The sequence below is a fragment of the Rhincodon typus genome, chromosome 9 (assembly GCF_021869965.1).
Source record: "Rhincodon typus isolate 14 chromosome 9, sRhiTyp1.1, whole genome shotgun sequence".
NCBI lineage: Eukaryota > Metazoa > Chordata > Chondrichthyes > Orectolobiformes > Rhincodontidae > Rhincodon > Rhincodon typus.
In genome coordinates this window covers 37,923,117-37,933,345 of record NC_063340.1, presented here as the reverse complement: position 1 = coordinate 37,933,345, position 10,229 = coordinate 37,923,117, and the positions used below count along the sequence as shown (strand labels likewise).

Sequence of the window (10,229 nt, the reverse complement as noted above, 5' to 3'; positions counted from 1 at the left end):
ACCTACACTCACCTTTACTGGCTCCATCCCCGCCTCTTCGACCTGTTTGTTTCCTCTCCTCTATCCATCTTCTATCCGCCTCCCACTCTCTCCCTATTTATTTCAGAACCCCCTTCCCCTCTCCTTTTCTGATGAAGGGTCTAGGCCGGAAACGTCAGCCTCCCTGCTCCTATGATGCTGCTTGGCCTGCTGTGTTCATCCAGCCCTGCACCTTGTTGTTTTGTATACATATAGTACTTTCTTATCCTGCATCATTTTTATTGCTTAGAAGAACAAAGGCAGTAGGCACTTAGGAACGCCAAGTTGCAGATCATACTGACTTGGAACAATATCACCATTTATTCACAGTCATTCAGTTGTATTCCTGGAAACCCCTCCTAACTGCACACTGAGTGGATCGACACCATGGATTCCACTGGTTCATAGAGGCAGGTTCTCAACCACCTTCTGAAACACTTAGGATAGGACATAAGTATTGATCTTGCCAGCAATAGTCCTATTCAATTAATTATTTAATAAAAAGTTACTAATGCAAATAGTATCTCGCGAACAAATCAGAAACACATTTTGTTTCACCTTACTTTAAAGTTGTGTTTGTCATCACTCCTCCTTAGAGCTAAGAGGCTAATACTCTGGCAGTGTAACTGACATACTGAGTCTCAATTGCCCAAAATGGAGATTTTACAGGTAATAAACACGCCCACTGCCCCCCACTCTAAGGACTGCATTCCTCAGGAGATTAGATTACTAATTAGTATAGTTGTCATAGTCTTACCAGACCGTAGAGCTGCTCTCTCATTAGAGAGAGACACATGGTGGTTATTTAACCTGAGAGTCACCATACCTCAGGCAAGGGGAGAGATTGAGAAGGAGTTGTTCATGGTAACTCACGCACACACACACACGTGCTCTTTATTTTTCTTGCTTATAAAAAGCAAATGATGAAAAGCTCTATATTCTAATTACAGCACGTGCAGAAAGTACATAAAGAAACACATTGTATTGCCTATATTATTATTTAGAATGGCTTTTTTCCCAATCCATAAAAGACATTTTCATCTGTGACCTTCAAAACACTTTCTACTACATTTGTTTCCATAATCTATTAGCTTAACAATTCTGAACCAGATTTAGATATTAGGAATATAGTTTTTTTTTAAAGTTTAAGTACATGATTCTGCTCTTGTGTAAACTTATAAACCATTGTACTGAAGCATAGAGTTATACCCTGCACAAAGGAAAATAGTTGTGTATGCTAGAGGTCAGTCATCTCACCTCCAGAACATTCCTGCAGGAGTTCTTCAGAGTAAATGTTCTGGACTAAACCTTTTCAGCTGCTTCATCAGTGAGCTTCCCTCCTTCACAAAGTTAGAAGTGGAGATGTTCACTAATGATTGTACAATGTTCAGCATCATATTGCAACAAATATTGAAGCAGTCCATGTCCAAATGCCACAAGACCTGAATAGTTGCCACGTTTGGATGACAAGTGGCACGTAACATTTGTACCACAAAAGTAATAGGCAATGATCATCAGTAATGAAAGAGAATCTAATAGTTGCCCCTTGATTTTCAGTGGCATTACCATCACTAAATCCCCCTGCTATCAAAATGCTGGGTTGGTCATTAACCAGAAAATGAACTACACTAGCCATGCAAGTACTGCGGCTACAAGAGCGGACAAAGCCTGTCCACCAAATACAAGGCACAAGTCAGGAGCATGATAGAATACTCATTACTTTCCCGGATGAGTGCCGTTCTAGCAACACTCAAGAAGCTTAACACCATCCAGAACCAAGCCAACTTGATTGGCACTACATCCAAAACATCCACTTTCTCGACCATTGAGGCACAGCAGCGGTATCATGTACCATCTAAAAGATCCACTGCAGAAATTCACCAAGGCTTCTGAGACAGCATCTTCCAAACCCATGACCACTGTTGTATAGAAGAACAGAAGCAGCAGATACATGTAAATACCACCACCTGCAACTTGCCCTCTTAGCCACTTAGCATCTTAACTTGGAAATATATCATTGTTCCAAATCCTGAAACTCCATCCCCAATAGCATTGTGGGTCTGCCTATATCAAATGGAATCAAGAAGGCTGTTTACCACCACCTTCTCAGGGGCAGCTATGCTGAAAGAAATGATGGAAGATGTGACTGAAGGCGCAGAATACTGCTAGGTTATAGGCTACAACAACATTCCAGCAATAGTACTGAAGAACTGTGTTCCAGAACGTGTCATATCCTCAGCCAAGCTGTTCCAGTACAGCTCCAACACTGGCATTTTGCAACAATGTGGAAAATTGCTCAGGTATGTCTTGTACTCAAAAAGCAAGATAAATCCAACCCAGCCAAATAGCACCCAACCAGTCTATTCTCATTCATCAGTGAAGTGATGGAAGGTCATCAACAGTGCTATCAAGCAGCATTTGCTTTGCAGTAACCTGTTCACTGACTGCCACATTGGGTTCCGCTAGGGCAATTCAGCTTCTGACTTCATTGTAGCCTTACTTTGAACATGGACAGAAGAGCTGAATTCCAGAGTGGTAAAAGTGACTGCCCTTGACAAAAAGACCAAATTTGATGGAGTTTGGTATTAAGGAGCCCAAGCAAAACTGGAGTTATTTGGAATTGGGGGTGGCAGATGCTTTGCTGGTTGGAGTCATACCTAGCCTGAAGGAGGATGGTTGTGCTTGTTGGAGGTATTCATTTCAGCTCCAGAATATCTCTGCAGTTGATCCTCAGGATAATGTTGTGGACCCAACAATATTCAGCTGCTTCATCAATGACCTTTCTTCCATCATAAGGTCAGAAGTGGGATATTAGCTGATAATTGCACATTGTTCAGCACAACTTAAATACAGCAAGACTTAGACAATAACCAGGTTTGAGCTGACAAGGAGCAAGTATCATTCAGGCTAGACAAGAGCCATGCAATGACTATCTCCAACAAAGAGAATTTAACCATCATCTTTTGACATTCAGTGATATGACCAACATTGAATCCTCCACTGTCAACATCTTGGGGTTTACCACTGTTACCAGAAACTGAACTGGACTAGTCATAAGTACTCAGACTGCAAGAGTAGGTCAGAGGTTAGGAATTCTGCCGCGAATAACTCACCTCCTGACTCCCCAAAGCCTGTATACCATCTGCAAGGCACAAGTTAGGCATGTGATGGAATATTTCCTACTCGACTGGATGGCTGCAGCTCCAACAACACTCCAGAAGCTTGACACTATTCAGGAAAAAGCAGCCTGTTTGGATGTTTGTGGAATCACTTACTCCACCACAGATGCATAGTGTCTGCTATCTACAAGATGCACTACAGACATTCACCAAGGCTCCTATTGACAGCACTTCCAAAACCACAACCATTACCACTACCACTTAGAAAGACAAAGGCAACAGAACTATGAGAACACTACTACTTGCAAGTTCTCATCCAAGCCACTAACCGTCCTGAGTTGGAAATTCCTTCAATATCACTGGGTCAAAATCCTTTAACTCCCTCCATAGAGATCTATAGCACAGAAAAAGGCCATTTGGCCCATTCTGTCCACGCTGGTCAAAAACAGCCACTTAAGTAGTCTAATCCCATTTTACAGTATTTGACCTGTAGCCTTGTATGCCATGACTTTGTAAATGCATTTGTAAATAAATCTGAAATGTAATGAGGATTTCTGCCTCTATCACCCTAACAGGCAGTGAGTTTCAGGATTGTACCACCCTCTGGGTGAAAATGTTTCTCGTCTAAACCTTCTGTCCCTAACCTTAATTTTGTCATTCATCCCTCTATCAAATGGAAATGTTCCAGTCTGTGCCCCACATAATTTAATACATTTCAATCATGTTCCCTCTCAACCTCCTCCGCTCTAAGGAAAGCATCCCCAGTCAGTCCAATCTCTCTTCATAATTGAAACTTTCCAAGCCAGGTAACATGCTGGTAAATCTCCTCTGCACCTTCTCCAGGTATCACATCTCTCCTCTAACGTGAATTCCAGAACTGCACACAATACTTTAGCTGCCACCTAACAACATTTTACACATTGTCAGCCTACCTACAGCAAATGGACTGGAGGGTTTCAGGAAGGCAGCACATCAGGCAGCTCACCACTGCCATCACCTTAAAGGCATTTAGCATTGGCAATAAATCTGGCCCAACTAGTGGCGTCCACACCCCATGAATGAAAGAAGTAATTAATGGCTTGGATGAGGAGAGTGCACGTACTATGGCCCAAGTCTGAGAAGGCAAGTGATGAGGATGATGGAGTCTACAGAGGAACATGAATAGGTTAGATAAGTGGGCAAAAACTTTTGGCAGATGGAAAATTGTATGGCACATTGGGAGGTTACACGCATTGACAGGAAGAACAGAAGTGATGAATATTATTGAAACAGAAAAACTGCAGCAAGCAGCAGTACAGTTGAATGTGGGGTCCCCCTTGCAAAAATCACAAAAGGCTAGCACCCTAATTCAGCAGATAATAGAATTTGGTCTTCAGTTAAAAGGAAATGAAGTATGAAATAGCGGAGTCTTGTTAAAACTAAATGAGGCACTACTTAAACAAAACTATAATACTGTGAGTATTTTGGACCACTTATCTAAGGAAAGGTGTACTGGCATTGGAAGCAGTCCAGAAAAGGTCACTGGGTTGATCCTGTATATGGAGGGATTTTCTGATGAAGAGAGGTTGAGTAAGTTTGGGCCTATATTCATGGGAGTTTAGTAGAATGGGCGTTTACCTTATGGAAACATATAAGATTCTTGTTGGGGCTTAGATGCTGAGAGGTTATTTCCCCTTATGATAGAATCTAGGACCAGAGGGCATGATTTCAGGCTAGGTGGTCACCCATTTAGGATAGAAATGAGGAGGAATATCTTGTTTCACTGGGTGATGAATCTATGAAATTCTTTACTGTGGGGGGCAATGGCGGCTGTATCATTAAGTATATTGAAGGCTGAGATAGACAGATTTGTAATAAGTAAGGGAGTCAAGGGGGCAAAAGGCAGGAAAGTGGGAGTTGAGGCTTATCAGATCATTGATCATATTCAATGGTGGAGCAATCTAAGGAGCCATGTAGTTGACTCATGCTCTTGTTTCTTATGCCTTTATGACTGGAGTCTGTTAGAAGAATGACTTTGGCTGTCCTAAAATATAATGAGTGCTGCCCAGTTTTGTGCTGGCAATAAGGGCCTGATTATAGGAGGAGCAAATTACTGCAGTATGATCCCCAATTATAGGAGATTTCTGTATTTTATATCTGTTTAAGCTGTGACCAATAGTTACAGTCAGAGATCAAATTACAGAATGTTTACACTTTTTGTTCTTCGAATTTCCATCCATTTTTCATGGCTGGTTATTGTACATGTTAATTTGCTGATACACTTTCCTCTATTTTCAAAGAAGAATCAACAAGTTGGGCAAATGGAGATGATGATCATGTTGTAGCAAGGGCAGAATATGATTTCACTGCAGGCTCAGAAGAAGAGCTCACATTTCGTTCAGGTGACCTGCTGAACCTAGCTCCCAAAGGTGAATTATTCAACTATATTTTCCATTTAAAGTTGCTCTAATAAACTGAACAACAGCTGTGAAAATATTCAACTTGTGCATTTTTTCTTCTTAAGACTGATAAAAGGTGAACATCAAAGTAGTAAAAGAAAGAAAACTGTGATTGAATTTATGATTGAATTTATGATTTCAAAGATTGAATGACAAAGGAGCTAATTTAGAATTTTTAAAAACTATTTTCTTCCTCTGAAAGCAGTCACTCATTGGTTCTATTGGTAACCACTGGTATTTCGCACTCTTGGCCAATCTTCAATGAATGCTGGTAGGCCCATTGCCCACGTAGGCTATTAGAATTTTTTTCCTCCAACACTTTGCACATCTATGTCACATGTTTATATTAATTCAGAAGTATAACCTTTTATCTCAACTTCAAAGATATATTTCCTTGCCCCATGCTCCAACCCCACCCCCTTTTCCATAGACGTGGAATAGTTCAAAGTTTAATAGATTGCCCAAATGAACATTACCAATGAGTTGCATATAAGTAACCTTAGAAATCACACCGTGATGAAGAAAGACAGACCATGATTGACATAAAAACAGTTGGATGATGCAAGATGATAGACTTTGGAACTGAGTGCACAAAAGACAGATGGTGGGTACAAATGTGTAAAAAGAGCAGGTGAAAAAAAAAAGAAATATAAAATAAAATATTTGGTCAGGACACACTTATTTAAATATTGAGGAAACTGAAAGCCCAACAAATGAAACAAATTCAAATAGGAAAAAGAGGAAGGTAGGAAAAAGCGTGTGTTAGCTTGAGCAATATTTGAAATGTTTCCTATTTGTAGGTTGCACATTACAGTACAGTTGTTTCTGAAGCAGCTTTGTACATGTTAGTCATCTGAAAACGTAAAGTTGCTGTAGTCCCAGAGCACCATAGGACTGCTCTTTCATGAGAGTGAGACGGCTGGTGGTGGTTTCCCCTCAGGGTTACCATGCGTCAGGTGAGCTGCAAAATTGAGGAGTGTCCTTCATGGATATTCAGTACATGTCAGCTGGTGCAGAAATTCAGCCCATGTTGGTAGCATCACACTGCCTCACAAACCAGCTGTCCAGCCAACTGAGCTAACTGACCCCCTCAGTCATCTATACTTGTATATTATAAAACACATGCTATTGGAAGGCTTAAACATGCTATAAAGTGATCCTAATGGGTTTCTATTTAAATTATTAAAATCTAATTTCAGTTGAATATGAATTTTATCACACTTGCTGCTTATTCCAAAATGGAAAAAGAATTGAGAGAATTTCACACTCATTGAAGTTTAAACTAAAGGTTTTCAACACTTTGGAGTAAATTCATTCAAATCTTAGTTGTAAGACCTAGTCCCAAATAGTCCATTTGATATTGGTATAAAGCATGCTTAACTGTTTTCCTTCTCTTTTCAGAACAACAACCTAAAGTACGTGGGTGGTTGATGGCCAGTTTGGATGGTCAAACAACAGGATTAGTGCCAGCTAATTATGTCAGAATTTTAGGTAAAAGACGGGGCAGAAGGCAAGCAGAGCTGCAACGCTTGGCAGAAAAACAGTCACATGGAGGTTCATCAACTGCAAGTGGACCTAACATTATTGAATCACTGGAAGAACAAGAAGCAGCCTTTGAATCGGTTTTTACTGAAACACCAGAACATAATAAAGATTCTAGCACTACACAATCCACACATACTGGTAAAAATGTAGTCAATGTCTGACAATATTAATATTACTAACAGGAAGAAAGCTTTCCCTTTGTAAATCTGGTGTGTTAAATTATATTCATAGGTTTTAGATTTCTGTTGTACCAAATTATGATCCTTCCATCCTTAGCCCAGCAAATTTTATTTTGAAAAATAATTCAGGGCACATAAGATGTTTATTTGTCACCTATTAAGTGTCCATACCCTTTGCCAACATATACCAGGTATTTTTTGTTTGACCAATGTACAACAGATAATTACACATACTTAGCCACCATTTAAAATGGTTGGATCGTTTCTAAAAATTCTTGCAATTTCAACAAATTTGGATGATTGACCCATAAGCCAAAAACAAAAGGTCACAATTTTACAGCCCCCTACCACCCACTGATATATTTGTAGACAGTTTGAAAGTAAAATAAAATGGATAGCTACCTCCACAACGTTCCTGCTTGTCATCATATATTACTGTGGGTGGGTAAGGTATCAGTGATATCCCACCCTTGGGCTTCTAGCTTGTTTTCACCTTCATTGCTGTAATTTTTGCAGGTGTAGAAGGTGGAACAATAAGCTAGCATGCTATTTTTAACCCTGGGACTTAAAAGTGGGAAGGAAGCAGGCAGGAGTTCCCTATGCTCATCAGATCCTTGATTCCTCCCTGACCAAAAACCTAAAGACTTACTTGCAAGTCCAGCATTCATGGATCTTTTCATTTGCCACTACTGAGTTCTCACGTAGCTGCAAGTCTTGAGGGCAGGACCTCCTTTTCCTATAGGACGGAAGTCTTGCTCTCAGCTCATTACAGCCTCTCCCAGTACATTATCATTGTGGGGGTGGGCGGTAGCCATTTGTTTAAAACCCGTTGGCTTAATACCAACTTTTCAGTGGGGGTAGCAAACCCAGAACCCTGTCATTCCCTGTGTAAAATTTGCCCTTCAGTCTTTTTTGTTGCCTTTAATTTCTTCTTCTGCGGAGACCTGGATTTTATTCAACAAAAATTGGTTACAAGTGATGTGATTTGAAAGCATATTGGAAAGCTCTGTCCATACTTAAAATTTGAATACTCAGGTTTTTTGCATTTGTGAAACTGGTGATATTCTGGTAAGTTTGGTAGTAAACCTGTAGCTTGTGATGCCATTGCTGCTTGATGAAATTAACTAGATCATTATAATACAATATGTATTAACTCAAATGTATCAGTTATAGCAAACATTTGAACCAAACATGTGATTACTTCTAAATTGTTCACATTATCCACGATAATAATTTCACAAGTGAAGGTAATGTGCCTGATGTGGTGTACTTAATTAATTGGATAACCATGAAAATGGTAGTTTGCTGCTGTTCTTTTGAAATATTATCTGTATCATATTTCCAACTAGGAGAAGTAGCCAAACTGAAGCAATCACAGCTGAGTAATAGTTTCAAAACAAACTCACTTGTGATAAAAGGTGAACATGGTGTTCAACACATTGTGACAGTGTATGGATGTTACCTGATGGAAATAATTAAATAGTGAAACATCATTTTAAAGTAAGAATGTCAAGGGTCTACTGAGTAAGTCTTTGCATAAGTTAATCTAAATGTATATTTTCATTTGGAATCATAAATTTCTTTCAAACAGTATTAAACATTACATGCTTATGAAATTGGGAAGTTTCCACAAATGAGTGCTGTTTGTATTATCAAAATATGTCAAATTGGAATGTTTGAGGATAAGGCCCCCCACCTCACATTGTTCCATACCTGTGTACTCCATCCATTTTCAAGGGATTGGCTGAATGGGTCATTGACCTTGAGTTTCGTTTCAATTCAGTTCATTTCCATACAATACAGCACAGGAATAGGCCCTGCGGCCCACCAAGCCTGCGCTGATTCCTAGCCCTTCTTTGGACCTGCTACTTATTGCCCATACGCAGTTTGTATCCCTCCGTTCACCTCCCATTCACATGTCTATCAAGATGTGCCTTAAATGTCGCTAAGGTACCTGCTTCCACCACCTCCGCTGCCAGTCCATTCCAGGCACCTACCACCTTTTTGAGTGAAAAATTTTCCCGCAATTCTCCCCTAAACCTTTCCTCCCTCACTTTGAACCTGTGTCCTCTTGTAGTTGACTTTTCCACCCTAGGAAAAAAGCCTCGACTATCCACCCTATCTACACCTCTCACATTTTGTAGACCTCTATCAGTTTGCCCCGCAGCTTCCATCTTTCCAGTGAAAACAATCTGGGTTTGCCCACCTTTCCTCATTACTAATATCGGCCAGACCAGACAATAGCCTGGTAAACCTTCTCTGCACCCTTTCAAAAGCATCCACATCCTTCTGGTAATGTGGCAACTAGAACTACACGCAGTATTGCAAATATGGCTGTAATATAACTCGCCAGCTTTTATATTCAGTGTCCTGGCCAATGAAGGCAAATGTGCTATATGCCTTCTTGACCACCTTTTCCACCTGTGTTGCCACTTTCAGGGATCTGTGGACCCTATACACCCAGATCCCTCTGTATGTCAATGCTTCTAAGGGTTCTGCCATTTATTGTATAATTTGTACCTGAATTTGATCTTCCAAAATGCATCATCTCATATATGTCTGGATCAAACTCCATCAGCCATTTCTCTGCCCACATCTGCAATCTATCTGTATCCCTCTGTATCCTTTGACAATCTTCTTTTCCATCTGCAACTCCTCCAATTTTGGTGTCATCTGCAAACTTACTAATCAGACCACCTATATTTTCCTCCAGATCATTTATAGATATTGCAAACTTCAAAGGTCCCAGCACTGATCCCTGTGGAACACCGCTAATTACTGATATCCATTCCAAAAAGCACTCTTACACCACTACTCTCAGCCCTCTATGACCAAGCCAGTTTTGAATCCATATAGCCAGCTCACCTCAGATCCCATGAGATTCTACTTTCTTACTAGCCTGCCATGATGTACTTTATCAAATGCCTTGC

The 10,229-nt window shown here is 40.2% G+C and overlaps 1 non-coding gene across 1 annotated transcript; it reads left to right on the top strand.

Moving 5' to 3' along the window:
• Positions 1-3,681: 3,681 nt before the first annotated feature.
• On the top strand, positions 3,682-8,915 carry LOC109911917. The gene is made up of 2 exons (XR_007262933.1): positions 3,682-5,545; positions 6,977-8,915. It is a non-coding gene; the product is annotated as an uncharacterized LOC109911917 (transcript).
• The last annotated feature ends 1,314 nt before the right edge of the window (positions 8,916-10,229 follow it).